Genomic DNA, 15,529 nt, shown 5'->3' on the forward strand with positions numbered 1-15,529 from the left:
AATATTTGTCAAGAACTAAAAAAAATCCAGAAACGGTTTAACCTCCCCGTCGGGGAATTGAACCCCGGTCTCCCGCGTGACAGGCGGGGATACTGACCACTATACTAACGAGGAGACGTGAGGGCATGAAATGAACAGCTGCTGATGTCTGCACAGCATCCAGCGACCACCTAGCTGGCCTAGGGGGGTCTCATTTTCCCCCGTCAAACGGCTTGCCCGATCTAAGGCTAATTTCTTTCTTTTTATCGGCACCAGGCTTAAAACTCAGTTTAAGGCGATAGTTCCGGGCTATGTTTGACTCCAGAGTTGAATCTGTCATCCCGCATTTCCTCAGCAAATCAAGCTACCCATCTCAAGTCTCATGAGCTGAGGACGGCAAAGTCCCTGTGGGCTTAGGACAGTCAAAGAAACCCCTGGGCTGCATGCTAAGCCCCTTTTCGGCTTCACTTTCCGAATCCTGCCCTAGCTTGCGATTAGTTTTTTTCTCACTTCTTGCCCCCATCTCCCACCTTGCCTCATGGTCTCCCCTCCTCTGCGCACCTGACAGTTTGCCTGCCCTTCCACTGCCTGTCTCCAGACTTTCCAAGGAGAAAAGGCAAAGCACTAAAGCGGGCCGGGCAACGGGTCAAGTTCCGCTTTCGGCGACTAGCAGGGAGGTAGCGTGGCCGAGCGGTCTAAGGCGCTGGATTAAGGCTCCAGTCTCTTCGGAGGCGTGGGTTCAAATCCCACCGCTGCCACTTTTCCTGGCCTTGCATTTTAAAGAAGAACGTAACGTTGACCTCTTCCTTCATTAGTGCCACCTCTGTCGCAATGAGCAAGCGGATGGTATGCCACACCCTGCAGGAAAAAGGTTTCGCTTCTGACGTCTTGCTTTTCTGGACATCCAGTCTCAAGTTTCCCATCTGGAACGGCGCTCCCTGCTGCTTTGTGAAGGCTTGCTGCAAGAGCCTTCGAAACCCAGGAGCTCTTGCGTTGAGCTGTGACGCGTCCTGGGAAGACCTCCCGTTGCAGCGGAATGAGCCCCACTTCCAGGGCGTGCTGGTAGCAAATTTCCCACAGCCCACAGGGAGCAAACGATCCCAGGTGTGATGTATCACCAGGAGAGGCTGAGATGAGAGTAGGGGTTCACGCGTGTGCCCGGACCGAGGTTAATGATGGGATTAGAGCTAGGGTTAGATGCAGGGAAAGAGTGAGAGTTATAATTAGGGATAAAGCTAACAGGTGATCATTACTCGTCATGTAACATGATACAAAGGGTCAGAAGAGGAACTGATTCAGGGTTACAATTTGGACTTCGCAGACAACAGGAGCACTAAATGGTGCTGAGGGGGACTCAATAAAGTGGACCGGCCGCCTAATGTAAGCAATTGTGCACAAATATTGTACGATGACTAGCGTTGCCGGTGCTTTTTTCTTAAAGAGTCAGTTCTTGGCACCCATTCCCTACTTGACTCAGCCTAATCTTCAAGAATATTTGTCAAGAACTAAAAAAAATCCAGAAACGGTTTAACCTCCCCGTCGGGGAATTGAACCCCGGTCTCCCGCGTGACAGGCGGGGATACTGACCACTATACTAACGAGGAGACGTGAGGGCATGAAATGAACAGCTGCTGATGTCTGCACAGCATCCAGCGACCACCTAGCTGGCCTAGGGGGGTCTCATTTTCCCCCGTCAAACGGCTTGCCCGATCTAAGGCTAATTTCTTTCTTTTTATCGGCACCAGGCTTAAAACTCAGTTTAAGGCGATAGTTCCGGGCTATGTTTGACTCCAGAGTTGAATCTGTCATCCCGCATTTCCTCAGCAAATCAAGCTACCCATCTCAAGTCTCATGAGCTGAGGACGGCAAAGTCCCTGTGGGCTTAGGACAGTCAAAGAAACCCCTGGGCTGCATGCTAAGCCCCTTTTCGGCTTCACTTTCCGAATCCTGCCCTAGCTTGCGATTAGTTTTTTTCTCACTTCTTGCCCCCATCTCCCACCTTGCCTCATGGTCTCCCCTCCTCTGCGCACCTGACAGTTTGCCTGCCCTTCCACTGCCTGTCTCCAGACTTTCCAAGGAGAAAAGGCAAAGCACTAAAGCGGGCCGGGCAACGGGTCAAGTTCCGCTTTCGGCGACTAGCAGGGAGGTAGCGTGGCCGAGCGGTCTAAGGCGCTGGATTAAGGCTCCAGTCTCTTCGGAGGCGTGGGTTCAAATCCCACCGCTGCCACTTTTCCTGGCCTTGCATTTTAAAGAAGAACGTAACGTTGACCTCTTCCTTCATTAGTGCCACCTCTGTCGCAATGAGCAAGCGGATGGTATGCCACACCCTGCAGGAAAAAGGTTTCGCTTCTGACGTCTTGCTTTTCTGGACATCCAGTCTCAAGTTTCCCATCTGGAACGGCGCTCCCTGCTGCTTTGTGAAGGCTTGCTGCAAGAGCCTTCGAAACCCAGGAGCTCTTGCGTTGAGCTGTGACGCGTCCTGGGAAGACCTCCCGTTGCAGCGGAATGAGCCCCACTTCCAGGGCGTGCTGGTAGCAAATTTCCCACAGCCCACAGGGAGCAAACGATCCCAGGTGTGATGTATCACCAGGAGAGGCTGAGATGAGAGTAGGGGTTCACGCGTGTGCCCGGACCGAGGTTAATGATGGGATTAGAGCTAGGGTTAGATGCAGGGAAAGAGTGAGAGTTATAATTAGGGATAAAGCTAACAGGTGATCATTACTCGTCATGTAACATGATACAAAGGGTCAGAAGAGGAACTGATTCAGGGTTACAATTTGGACTTCGCAGACAACAGGAGCACTAAATGGTGCTGAGGGGGACTCAATAAAGTGGACCGGCCGCCTAATGTAAGCAATTGTGCACAAATATTGTACGATGACTAGCGTTGCCGGTGCTTTTTTCTTAAAGAGTCAGTTCTTGGCACCCATTCCCTACTTGACTCAGCCTAATCTTCAAGAATATTTGTCAAGAACTAAAAAAAATCCAGAAACAGTTTAACCTCCCCGTCGGGGAATTGAACCCCGGTCTCCCGCGTGACAGGCGGGGATACTGACCACTATACTAACGAGGAGACGTGAGGGCATGAAATGAACAGCTGCTGATGTCTGCACAGCATCCAGCGACCACCTAGCTGGCCTAGGGGGGTCTCATTTTCCCCCGTCAAACGGCTTGCCCGATCTAAGGCTAATTTCTTTCTTTTTATCGGCACCAGGCTTAAAACTCAGTTTAAGGCGATAGTTCCGGGCTATGTTTGACTCCAGAGTTGAATCTGTCATCCCGCATTTCCTCAGCAAATCAAGCTACCCATCTCAAGTCTCATGAGCTGAGGACGGCAAAGTCCCTGTGGGCTTAGGACAGTCAAAGAAACCCCTGGGCTGCATGCTAAGCCCCTTTTCGGCTTCACTTTCCGAATCCTGCCCTAGCTTGCGATTAGTTTTTTTCTCACTTCTTGCCCCCATCTCCCACCTTGCCTCATGGTCTCCCCTCCTCTGCGCACCTGACAGTTTGCCTGCCCTTCCACTGCCTGTCTCCAGACTTTCCAAGGAGAAAAGGCAAAGCACTAAAGCGGGCCGGGCAACGGGTCAAGTTCCGCTTTCGGCGACTAGCAGGGAGGTAGCGTGGCCGAGCGGTCTAAGGCGCTGGATTAAGGCTCCAGTCTCTTCGGAGGCGTGGGTTCAAATCCCACCGCTGCCACTTTTCCTGGCCTTGCATTTTAAAGAAGAACGTAACGTTGACCTCTTCCTTCATTAGTGCCACCTCTGTCGCAATGAGCAAGCGGATGGTATGCCACACCCTGCAGGAAAAAGGTTTCGCTTCTGACGTCTTGCTTTTCTGGACATCCAGTCTCAAGTTTCCCATCTGGAACGGCGCTCCCTGCTGCTTTGTGAAGGCTTGCTGCAAGAGCCTTCGAAACCCAGGAGCTCTTGCGTTGAGCTGTGACGCGTCCTGGGAAGACCTCCCGTTGCAGCGGAATGAGCCCCACTTCCAGGGCGTGCTGGTAGCAAATTTCCCACAGCCCACAGGGAGCAAACGATCCCAGGTGTGATGTATCACCAGGAGAGGCTGAGATGAGAGTAGGGGTTCACGCGTGTGCCCGGACCGAGGTTAATGATGGGATTAGAGCTAGGGTTAGATGCAGGGAAAGAGTGAGAGTTATAATTAGGGATAAAGCTAACAGGTGATCATTACTCGTCATGTAACATGATACAAAGGGTCAGAAGAGGAACTGATTCAGGGTTACAATTTGGACTTCGCAGACAACAGGAGCACTAAATGGTGCTGAGGGGGACTCAATAAAGTGGACCGGCCGCCTAATGTAAGCAATTGTGCACAAATATTGTACGATGACTAGCGTTGCCGGTGCTTTTTTCTTAAAGAGTCAGTTCTTGGCACCCATTCCCTACTTGACTCAGCCTAATCTTCAAGAATATTTGTCAAGAACTAAAAAAAATCCAGAAACGGTTTAACCTCCCCGTCGGGGAATTGAACCCCGGTCTCCCGCGTGACAGGCGGGGATACTGACCACTATACTAACGAGGAGACGTGAGGGCATGAAATGAACAGCTGCTGATGTCTGCACAGCATCCAGCGACCACCTAGCTGGCCTAGGGGGGTCTCATTTTCCCCCGTCAAACGGCTTGCCCGATCTAAGGCTAATTTCTTTCTTTTTATCGGCACCAGGCTTAAAACTCAGTTTAAGGCGATAGTTCCGGGCTATGTTTGACTCCAGAGTTGAATCTGTCATCCCGCATTTCCTCAGCAAATCAAGCTACCCATCTCAAGTCTCATGAGCTGAGGACGGCAAAGTCCCTGTGGGCTTAGGACAGTCAAAGAAACCCCTGGGCTGCATGCTAAGCCCCTTTTCGGCTTCACTTTCCGAATCCTGCCCTAGCTTGCGATTAGTTTTTTTCTCACTTCTTGCCCCCATCTCCCACCTTGCCTCATGGTCTCCCCTCCTCTGCGCACCTGACAGTTTGCCTGCCCTTCCACTGCCTGTCTCCAGACTTTCCAAGGAGAAAAGGCAAAGCACTAAAGCGGGCCGGGCAACGGGTCAAGTTCCGCTTTCGGCGACTAGCAGGGAGGTAGCGTGGCCGAGCGGTCTAAGGCGCTGGATTAAGGCTCCAGTCTCTTCGGAGGCGTGGGTTCAAATCCCACCGCTGCCACTTTTCCTGGCCTTGCATTTTAAAGAAGAACGTAACGTTGACCTCTTCCTTCATTAGTGCCACCTCTGTCGCAATGAGCAAGCGGATGGTATGCCACACCCTGCAGGAAAAAGGTTTCGCTTCTGACGTCTTGCTTTTCTGGACATCCAGTCTCAAGTTTCCCATCTGGAACGGCGCTCCCTGCTGCTTTGTGAAGGCTTGCTGCAAGAGCCTTCGAAACCCAGGAGCTCTTGCGTTGAGCTGTGACGCGTCCTGGGAAGACCTCCCGTTGCAGCGGAATGAGCCCCACTTCCAGGGCGTGCTGGTAGCAAATTTCCCACAGCCCACAGGGAGCAAACGATCCCAGGTGTGATGTATCACCAGGAGAGGCTGAGATGAGAGTAGGGGTTCACGCGTGTGCCCGGACCGAGGTTAATGATGGGATTAGAGCTAGGGTTAGATGCAGGGAAAGAGTGAGAGTTATAATTAGGGATAAAGCTAACAGGTGATCATTACTCGTCATGTAACATGATACAAAGGGTCAGAAGAGGAACTGATTCAGGGTTACAATTTGGACTTCGCAGACAACAGGAGCACTAAATGGTGCTGAGGGGGACTCAATAAAGTGGACCGGCCGCCTAATGTAAGCAATTGTGCACAAATATTGTACGATGACTAGCGTTGCCGGTGCTTTTTTCTTAAAGAGTCAGTTCTTGGCACCCATTCCCTACTTGACTCAGCCTAATCTTCAAGAATATTTGTCAAGAACTAAAAAAAATCCAGAAACGGTTTAACCTCCCCGGTCTCCCGCGTGACAGGCGGGGATACTGACCACTATACTAACGAGGAGACGTGAGGGCATGAAATGAACAGCTGCTGATGTCTGCACAGCATCCAGCGACCACCTAGCTGGCCTAGGGGGGTCTCATTTTCCCCCGTCAAACGGCTTGCCCGATCTAAGGCTAATTTCTTTCTTTTTATCGGCACCAGGCTTAAAACTCAGTTTAAGGCGATAGTTCCGGGCTATGTTTGACTCCAGAGTTGAATCTGTCATCCCGCATTTCCTCAGCAAATCAAGCTACCCATCTCAAGTCTCATGAGCTGAGGACGGCAAAGTCCCTGTGGGCTTAGGACAGTCAAAGAAACCCCTGGGCTGCATGCTAAGCCCCTTTTCGGCTTCACTTTCCGAATCCTGCCCTAGCTTGCGATTAGTTTTTTTCTCACTTCTTGCCCCCATCTCCCACCTTGCCTCATGGTCTCCCCTCCTCTGCGCACCTGACAGTTTGCCTGCCCTTCCACTGCCTGTCTCCAGACTTTCCAAGGAGAAAAGGCAAAGCACTAAAGCGGGCCGGGCAACGGGTCAAGTTCCGCTTTCGGCGACTAGCAGGGAGGTAGCGTGGCCGAGCGGTCTAAGGCGCTGGATTAAGGCTCCAGTCTCTTCGGAGGCGTGGGTTCAAATCCCACCGCTGCCACTTTTCCTGGCCTTGCATTTTAAAGAAGAACGTAACGTTGACCTCTTCCTTCATTAGTGCCACCTCTGTCGCAATGAGCAAGCGGATGGTATGCCACACCCTGCAGGAAAAAGGTTTCGCTTCTGACGTCTTGCTTTTCTGGACATCCAGTCTCAAGTTTCCCATCTGGAACGGCGCTCCCTGCTGCTTTGTGAAGGCTTGCTGCAAGAGCCTTCGAAACCCAGGAGCTCTTGCGTTGAGCTGTGACGCGTCCTGGGAAGGCCTCCCGTTGCAGCGGAATGAGCCCCACTTCCAGGGCGTGCTGGTAGCAAATTTCCCACAGCCCACAGGGAGCAAACGATCCCAGGTGTGATGTATCACCAGGAGAGGCTGAGATGAGAGTAGGGGTTCACGCGTGTGCCCGGACCGAGGTTAATGATGGGATTAGAGCTAGGGTTAGATGCAGGGAAAGAGTGAGAGTTATAATTAGGGATAAAGCTAACAGGTGATCATTACTCGTCATGTAACATGATACAAAGGGTCAGAAGAGGAACTGATTCAGGGTTACAATTTGGACTTCGCAGACAACAGGAGCACTAAATGGTGCTGAGGGTGTTAGGGAGAATTCTCTGTTTAGGCTGAATTTCCCTACCTAGTGAGTCCCCCAGCAGCTTTGCTGGATTTCTGGGGTTTAATTTTTTTCTCCTGCCAAGAGTGAGACTCTTTTACCCTCACTCTTGGACATGTTGAAGTGTGTTTTCTTGGTTAAACCTTGTGTTGAATGGGCTATGGGGTCTCTTACTCCATAGGGCCTCATGTATTTTTGTGATGTGGGTCACACAGCACCCTCTGTGCCGTGACCCAGGGGTGTCCTAGGGACTCCCCAACATAGACTCCATACCCTGGGACTGACTACTGTCTCCCAGGGCATGTAAAGTCACCAAAGACTTTGCTAGTCTTGAATCCTGAACAGAACCAGTACAAACCATCATATTGTGGACGTACTGGCTGGGGCAATTCGATTGCCCCAGGGTCTGTTAGTCGAGGGGGCACGTCTCCGTCCCCCCTGATCGAGTTTTGGCTGGTGGCAGTGGAAACTACTTTTTATATTCGACCGCGAATATTTCCCTATGGGATTTCCCATTGTTTTAGGCTAACACATTTAATTATTTATTTACGGTAGCCTTAAACATACCGCCGGTTTATATATTTATTTTTATAACTCCGGTTGGGACTTTTTGCCAAAACTTGATTCTAAAATGGCGTTGGTGTTCGCCTCTGTAACTCTGACCCAAAGTGGAGCCCTTTGTTCCACTTTTGGCGGGCTTCTCCACAGAAGCCCTCCAAAGTGGTGCCACTCTGTCTGGGGTACTTAGGAGGGGTGGAGGGGGATTTAGGCACCCTGGACTGAGTTACCTTGGTAACTCAAGTCGCACTCCGTCCTGATTGGCCCAAGTGGTGAGCCGCCCGGCTCACCACTTAGCATGGTTGAGTGACAGCTAGGCTGGGTGAATGGGGGTTTGCTGCATAAAAGCAGGGCTTTGGGGACTGGGACTTCAGAAGTCGCCACAGGACCAAGAATCCGACGAGGGAAGAGCTGAGCCGACCTGCTTCGACGACACCACCCGGTGGAGCCCTGCTGAACCGTCTCACCACTTTTTCCCGACGACCGAGGAGAACTCTTAACGGAGTGGCTCCTTCCCTTGACTGGTGGGGACAACCAGTTTTCGCCTTCTTTCCGTTCTTTGAGGTATCTCGTGGCCGCCTTGCCTGTGCCAAGCACCCCGGCAACCGGAATACCACACTTTACCCCCATACCGCGAAAGTCGGTACCAACCCTTTAACCGGAGGACTCCGCGGCTGGTTTCTTCCCGGGCAGTGCAACGACCCTCTTCTTCTGCTCTTCAGCGAGAACTTCTTCTCCCCTGACCGACGTCGAGCCCTGCTGCCACTGCCTGGAACAACTGCCACCGCTGGAGGATCCTTTCCGCTTAAGGTACTGTGTTCTGCCTGGCTTCCCTTGCTACCGACTGTACGGGGTAGATTTAGTCCCCGGCTTTCGAACCTGGGAGTGCCTGGGACACTTTGGCTAAACTTTCTGAGCCACTCTAACCTCTTTTTGACTCTTTGCAAGACTTTGAATCTCTAACTAACAGTGTGATCTTGGGCACATTTTCGCTCCGGCTACTCTAAGAGTGGGCCCTGCCTAGTGACTTTTGCTCACCTGTGACTTTATTCTTCTTTAAGCCTATTGCAAGTGTTCTGGACCTTAGAGTGGTGTGTCTAACCCATTTCTGCTTTTTCTCTCCCTTTCTTGGAAACTACTAGAGTGTCATCTAACGTTAAGCACTCACCTCTGTTTTAATTAAGTGGTGTTTACTTAGAGTTGTCTAGATAGGAGAAAGGATTGAATCTACTTTCATTATAACTGTGTTGAAGTGCTTTTACTATATTTTTGCTAGAGTGTTTTTAACTTATGTGTATTTTAAATAAATAACTATATACTTTTGAAACCAAGCTCTGGTCAGTGTTTGCTTGTGCTATTGTGTTTTGGTACATATTGTGTATACTTTACATACTGCCTAACTCTTCTTGAGAGAAGTCTGACTGCTCAGCCACAGCTACCAGGTAAATCTGGGTGGTACAGACTGCTACCAAAGGGGTTTACTGCTCTACCTGTAGTCTTAAATCTTTTGCAGTGTTCCCCAAGGGAACTGCACAGGTTTCTGCCTAACACTGGTGTACAGCGGTGGGATTTGTATTGAGTATACATTTTATTGTGCTTTAGATACCTTAGTGCAACTAACCACAAAGCTTAGCACTGAAAAAGTAAAACCTCTAACATGTCAGTTATAGAAAGCTATAGTCAAGAGTCCCTTGCAGCCAAAACTGCTGATTGTTTAAGAGTGCTCTGTAAACATAAGGATCTCCTGACTAAGGGCAAGAAAATGGAGCTGATTGAAAGATTGTTAGCTAACCAAAGTCTGGGTGATGGTTCAGAGGAACCTACCACTCCAGCAACTGTAGATGACAGTGTTGAAGTTAACATGGAGCAAAATGTTGATGTTTCTGAGGAAGAGTCAGAAGAGGAGGGTGAGGCTGTTGTAACTGTCCCCCCTAGGCCTCTGCCTGCTCTACCTGCTGTACCTACTGGACCTTTACCAGGTCCCACATTTAGTCCTCAGTACTTTGAACTGGAGAAAATGAAGCTAGAATTGGAGTATAAGAAACTTAATGCTCAAACTGACAAAGAACTAAGGCTAAGGGAAATGGAGCTCAAGTATGACTTAGAAATGAAGAAATTATCTGTTGAGAATGTTTCTCTCTCTGGCTCCTCTAGAAGTTCCAGTCCTAAAAGACCCCGGATGCCTAAAGAATTGGTTGGTATGTATGAGCCTAAGTTGGATGTGTTGGATTGGTTGTCTCTGTTTGAATATAATCATGGGCTCCAGAACATCACAGGAAATGACTTACTCACCTGGTTGTTCTCTAGGCTTCCCCCTGTTGCAACTGATGTGGTAATGGAGATGGGGGAGGAGGATAGGAAGGACTATGAATGTGTGAAACTAGCTTTGATAGCTAGGTTTGGGAAGACCCCTTCCCAGTATCTTAAGAGGTTTAGGAGCCTCAAAAAGCATGATGGTACCCCTTGGGCTACCTGGGTGAATGAATGTTTGAAAAACTTAGAGGGATGGATTAAGGGTTACAAGGTGAACACTTATGAAGGTATGAAGAATTTGTTTATGTTGGAGACTATTTATGATGCCTGCTCTCCTGAGCTCAGACAACACTTGGCTGATTCCAGGGAATTAGATTCCCGGAAGCTAGCTAAGGCTGCTGACTTGTGGGTTGCCAACAGGGCCACTCACAAGGATTCTGGGGTAACTCAGAAGAAGGATGGGGAAAAACAGTCTAAGAAGGACTCCAAAGAGAATTCTAATACTACAAATTCCAAAGAGGGCCCCAAACAAAACTATAAGGGTAAGCCACAAGGGAAACCAAATCAGGCTAGTGTACCTTCTGGTCCCAGACCAGAAGGAGGTCAGAACAAGCCTCCATTCCAGCGAGCCTTTGGCTCATGCTTTGTTTGTAAGGCTACTGACCATGTGAAAGGAGATCCCAGATGTAAGGGTAAACCTTCAGGGGTCCAGCTTGCCTCCTTAGCCTTCGCTCCAGAAGAGGAAGTACCCATGGCAAGTGGAAACTTTCTATTACTAGCTGATGAACCCACTGGAGTCTCAGCTAGTGTTTCTTTAGTCTCTCTGGGGTTGTGGGAGCAACAGAATTTAGATGTCTATAACTCTATCCCAGATAATACTAAAGAGTATTATAAGGACAGTGTCCAGGTGAATGGTCAGGAGACTCCTGCCATTAGGGACACTGGAGCCAGCATAACTGTGGTGGATGAATCATTTTTCAAGGCAGAGGATGTTGCTAAGGCACCCAAATGCCTCACCAAGTTAGCTGGTGGGCCTGTGCAGATGTGTCCCCAGTTACCAGTTCTCATCCAATGTAATGATATGGCTGTAAAAATACCTGTCAGTGTACAATGTGAAGTGCCAGGTAGGGTTCTGTTGGGTAATGACCTCAAAGCTCTTGGAGTTGTATCTCATACCCCCAGACCTCCTAGCAAAAGGTTTCAGGAACTCACAAAACCTGCAAGGGAGAAAACCCTGAGAGGGTTATCTCAGGAGATGATGACAGAAATCACTCCTCTACCACTGGAGCAACTTACTGCAGTAACTACCAGATCAGGAGCAAAGGGGCAACCCAAGACTCCTAGGAAAAAGCCAGCAGCAAGCACTCCAGTGCTTCCAACAAGGACTTCCCCTAGGTTGTCCAAAGTTACACCTGTAACTCCACCTCCAGCTGAGGCTGAGAGGGAGGTACAACCCTGTGTGGTTGAGCTAGACTCTGAGGAAGAGCTAGAAGGAGGCCCCAACCTTATTGGAGATTTGGACCCTGAGGACCATCCTGAGCTGCAGTCTTTACTGGCAGAAGGTGGGCCTAGCAGGGCAGCTTTTCGTAAGGGGCAAAGAGAATGTCCAACTCTGGAGGGTCTCCGCCACCAGGCAGCTTCTCAAGCTGATGGGCAAGAGCCTGGGAAGTATAGGTTGCACTGGGAAGATGGCCTCTTCTACAGTGAACCCACTGAGTCTGAACCTGGAAACTACAAACGCCTTGTAGTCCCACAGGAAAACAGACAACAGTTCTTACAACTAGCCCATGAGATACCTTTGGCTGGCCACTTGAGTTTCAAGAAGACCAAGGAAAGGCTCTCACTCTACTTTTATTGGCCAAAGATGGGGGCCGAAGTAGATAGATATTGTAAGAGCTGCCATACCTGCCAGACTTCTGGTAAGGTTGGTTCCAAGAATGTGGCACCTTTAGTGCCTCTCCCAGTTGTGGGAGTCCCATTTGAGAGGGTAGGGATTGACATTGTTGGTCCCCTTGATCCTCCAACCTCCTCAGGCAACAGGTTTATCCTTGTTGTAGTAGACCATGCTACTAGGTACCCGGAGGCCATTCCTATGAGGACTGTTACAGCTCCGGCTGTGGCTAAGGCCCTCCTTGGTATTTTTACCAGGGTTGGGTTTCCTAAGGAGGTAATCTCTGACAGGGGGTCAAACTTTATGTCCCACTACATGAAGGCCATGTGGAAAACCTGTGGAGTTACCTACAAGTTCTCAACCGCCTACCACCCTCAGACAAACGGGTTGGTTGAAAGGTTTAACAGAACCATGAAGAGCATGATAGGTGCTTTGGAAGAACCCCTTAAGAAAAAGTGGGACCTTCTACTGCCATGCCTTCTCTTTGCTTATAGAGAAGTCCCTCAGGAGGGAGTAGGTTATTCTCCCTTTGAGCTTCTCTATGGCCATCCAGTCAGAGGTCCATTGGCCCTGATTAAGGAGGGGTTGGAAGGTGCTCCTCCCCTCAAGCCAGTCAGAGTGACTGACTATGTGATAGGTCTCCGAAGGAGAATGTCACACATGATGGCAGAAGCAAGTGACAACTTGAAAGCTGGTCAAGCCCTGGTCAAACATTGGCACGACCAGAAGGCTAACATGGTTGAGTTTACTCAAGACCAGCTTGTTCTAGTTATGCTCCCAACAAGGCAGAGGGCCTTGCAAGACAAATGGATGGGACCCTTCAAGGTTGTGGGAAAACTTGGAGAGGTCAACTATCTGGTGGATCTGGGCAGACCCAGGGAAGCTCCTAGAGTCTTCCACACCAACCGACTAAAAGCCTACATCTCCAGACCTGATGTAGGAGCCTTGCTCCTAGCTTCAGCTGCAGAGGAGGAAGAGAGTGAATCTCTCCCTGATCTCCTCAGAGGTGTACCTTTAGATGAAAAAGTTGAAGGAGTCAATCTCTCTTCAGACCTGACACCTGAGCAACAAGAGGAGTGCAAATCTATGTTAAATCAGTTTGCCTCCCTGTTCTCACTGTCACCAGGCTTGACCCCTTGGGGCCAGCATGAGATACTCACTGGTGACTGTCTGCCAGTCAAAAGCAGAGGATACAGAATGTCAGAACATATCAGAGCCCACATCAAAGGAGAGGTCAAGAAGATGCTTGATCTCGGGGTAATAGAACCCTCTACTAGTCCATGGTCTAGCCCAGTTGTGTTAGTACCAAAGGCAGGATCCAAAGACTTGAGATTCTGTGTGGACTATAGAGCTCTAAATGCAGTCACCAAGACTGATGCCCACCCTTTGCCCAGGACAGATGAGTTGGTGGATAAACTTGGTGCAGCCAAGTACCTCAGCACATTTGACCTGACGTCAGGCTATTGGCAAATAGCCCTGACAGACCATGCCAAGGAGAAAACTGCATTTTCAACCCCAGTTGGCTTGTACCAGTTTAAGGTCATGCCTTTTGGACTGAAAAACGCACCTGCCACATTCCAAAGGATGGTGAACCAAGTTCTGGCTGGGATGGAAGATTTCTGCATGGCATACTTGGATGACATTGCAGTCTTCAGCCACTCCTGGGAAGAACATGTGAACCACCTAGGCCATGTGTTGCAGGCTCTGCAACAGGCCCATTTGACAATCAAAGCCAGTAAGTGCCAGATTGGTCAAAGTAAAGTGGTCTACCTTGGACATGAGGTAGGAGGTGGAGAAATAAGGCCTTTGCCCAGCAAGATTGAAGCTGTGCAAAATTGGACAACACCAACTACTCAAACCCAAGTGAGAGCTTTTCTAGGCCTCACTGGGTATTACAGGAATTTCATTGAGAACTATGGGACCATAGCTTCTCCACTGAATGTAATCTCCTCTCCCAAATTCCCTAAAAAGGTAAAATGGAATGAGGAGTGCAATCAGGCCTTTGAAAAACTGAAGAGAGCTCTTTGCCAGGCTCCAGTATTGAGAGCTCCTGACTACCACCAACCTTTCATTGTACAAACTGATGCTTCCAATGTAGGTATAGGTGCAGTTCTAAGCCAACTGGATGAGAAGGGTAGGGAGCACCCCATTTGCTTCATCAGTAGGAAACTGAAGGATCCTGAGACAAGGTGGGCAACTATCGAAAGAGAATGCTTTGCTATTGTGTGGGCACTGAAGAAGTTTAGGCCATACTTGTATGGTTCTACTTTTGTTATTCAGACTGACCACCAACCCTTGAGATGGTTAATGCAAATGAAAGGGGAAAATCCAAAACTATTGAGATGGTCAATCTGCCTGCAAGGGTTTGATTTCACCATTGAGCACAGGTCAGGGTGTCACCATCAAAATGCTGATGGACTCTCTAGGATGTATATCATCGACTAGAGGTATGAGGTTCATCCAGGAGTGGATTAAATCCTCCTGTCCCTTAGTCTGGGGGGGGCGAGTGTTAGGGAGAATTCTCTGTTTAGGCTGAATTTCCCTACCTAGTGAGTCCCCCAGCAGCTTTGCTGGATTTCTGGGGTTTAATTTTTTTCTCCTGCCAAGAGTGAGACTCTTTTACCCTCACTCTTGGACATGTTGAAGTGTGTTTTCTTGGTTAAACCTTGTGTTGAATGGGCTATGGGGTCTCTTACTCCATAGGGCCTCATGTATTTTTGTGATGTGGGTCACACAGCACCCTCTGTGCCGTGACCCAGGGGTGTCCTAGGGACTCCCCAACATAGACTCCATACCCTGGGACTGACTACTGTCTCCCAGGGCATGTAAAGTCACCAAAGACTTTGCTAGTCTTGAATCCTGAACAGAACCAGTACAAACCATCATATTGTGGACGTACTGGCTGGGGCAATTCGATTGCCCCAGGGTCTGTTAGTCGAGGGGGCACGTCTCCGTCCCCCCTGATCGAGTTTTGGCTGGTGGCAGTGGAAACTACTTTTTATATTCGACCGCGAATATTTCCCTATGGGATTTCCCATTGTTTTAGGCTAACACATTTAATTATTTATTTACGGTAGCCTTAAACATACCGCCGGTTTATATATTTATTTTTATAACTCCGGTTGGGACTTTTTGCCAAAACTTGATTCTAAAATGGCGTTGGTGTTCGCCTCTGTAACTCTGACCCAAAGTGGAGCCCTTTGTTCCACTTTTGGCGGGCTTCTCCACAGAAGCCCTCCAAAGTGGTGCCACTCTGTCTGGGGTACTTAGGAGGGGTGGAGGGGGATTTAGGCACCCTGGACTGAGTTACCTTGGTAACTCAAGTCGCACTCCGTCCTGATTGGCCCAAGTGGTGAGCCGCCCGGCTCACCACTTAGCATGGTTGAGTGACAGCTAGGCTGGGTGAATGGGGGTTTGCTGCATAAAAGCAGGGCTTTGGGGACTGGGACTTCAGAAGTCGCCACAGGACCAAGAATCCGACGAGGGAAGAGCTGAGCCGACCTGCTTCGACGACACCACCCGGTGGAGCCCTGCTGAACCGTCTCACCACTTTTTCCCGACGACCGAGGAGAACTCTTAACGGAGTGGCTCCTTCCCTTGACTGGTGGGGACAACCAGTTTTCGC

The 15,529-nt window shown here is 49.6% G+C and overlaps 9 non-coding genes across 9 annotated transcripts; 5 read left to right on the forward strand and 4 right to left on the reverse strand.

Annotated features, from left to right (window-relative positions):
• Positions 1–42: 42 nt before the first annotated feature.
• Positions 43–114, reverse strand: TRNAD-GUC (transfer RNA aspartic acid (anticodon GUC)). Its single transcript has one exon. It is a non-coding gene; the product is annotated as a tRNA-Asp (tRNA).
• Positions 115–655: 541 nt separating this feature from the next.
• Positions 656–737, forward strand: TRNAL-AAG (transfer RNA leucine (anticodon AAG)). Its single transcript has one exon. It is a non-coding gene; the product is annotated as a tRNA-Leu (tRNA).
• A 774-nt stretch (positions 738–1,511) lies between these two features.
• TRNAD-GUC (transfer RNA aspartic acid (anticodon GUC)) lies at positions 1,512–1,583 on the reverse strand. The gene has a single exon. It is a non-coding gene; the product is annotated as a tRNA-Asp (tRNA).
• A 541-nt stretch (positions 1,584–2,124) lies between these two features.
• On the forward strand, positions 2,125–2,206 carry TRNAL-AAG (transfer RNA leucine (anticodon AAG)). Its single transcript has one exon. It is a non-coding gene; the product is annotated as a tRNA-Leu (tRNA).
• Positions 2,207–2,980: 774 nt separating this feature from the next.
• Positions 2,981–3,052, reverse strand: TRNAD-GUC (transfer RNA aspartic acid (anticodon GUC)). The gene has a single exon. It is a non-coding gene; the product is annotated as a tRNA-Asp (tRNA).
• A 541-nt stretch (positions 3,053–3,593) lies between these two features.
• On the forward strand, positions 3,594–3,675 carry TRNAL-AAG (transfer RNA leucine (anticodon AAG)). Its single transcript has one exon. It is a non-coding gene; the product is annotated as a tRNA-Leu (tRNA).
• A 774-nt stretch (positions 3,676–4,449) lies between these two features.
• TRNAD-GUC (transfer RNA aspartic acid (anticodon GUC)) lies at positions 4,450–4,521 on the reverse strand. Its single transcript has one exon. It is a non-coding gene; the product is annotated as a tRNA-Asp (tRNA).
• A 541-nt stretch (positions 4,522–5,062) lies between these two features.
• On the forward strand, positions 5,063–5,144 carry TRNAL-AAG (transfer RNA leucine (anticodon AAG)). Its single transcript has one exon. It is a non-coding gene; the product is annotated as a tRNA-Leu (tRNA).
• Positions 5,145–6,513: 1,369 nt separating this feature from the next.
• On the forward strand, positions 6,514–6,595 carry TRNAL-AAG (transfer RNA leucine (anticodon AAG)). Its single transcript has one exon. It is a non-coding gene; the product is annotated as a tRNA-Leu (tRNA).
• The last annotated feature ends 8,934 nt before the right edge of the window (positions 6,596–15,529 follow it).

This window comes from Ambystoma mexicanum, unplaced genomic scaffold (genome assembly GCF_040938575.1).
Source record: "Ambystoma mexicanum isolate Mex_15411 unplaced genomic scaffold, UKY_AmexF1_1 Mex_scaf20, whole genome shotgun sequence".
NCBI lineage: Eukaryota > Metazoa > Chordata > Amphibia > Caudata > Ambystomatidae > Ambystoma > Ambystoma mexicanum.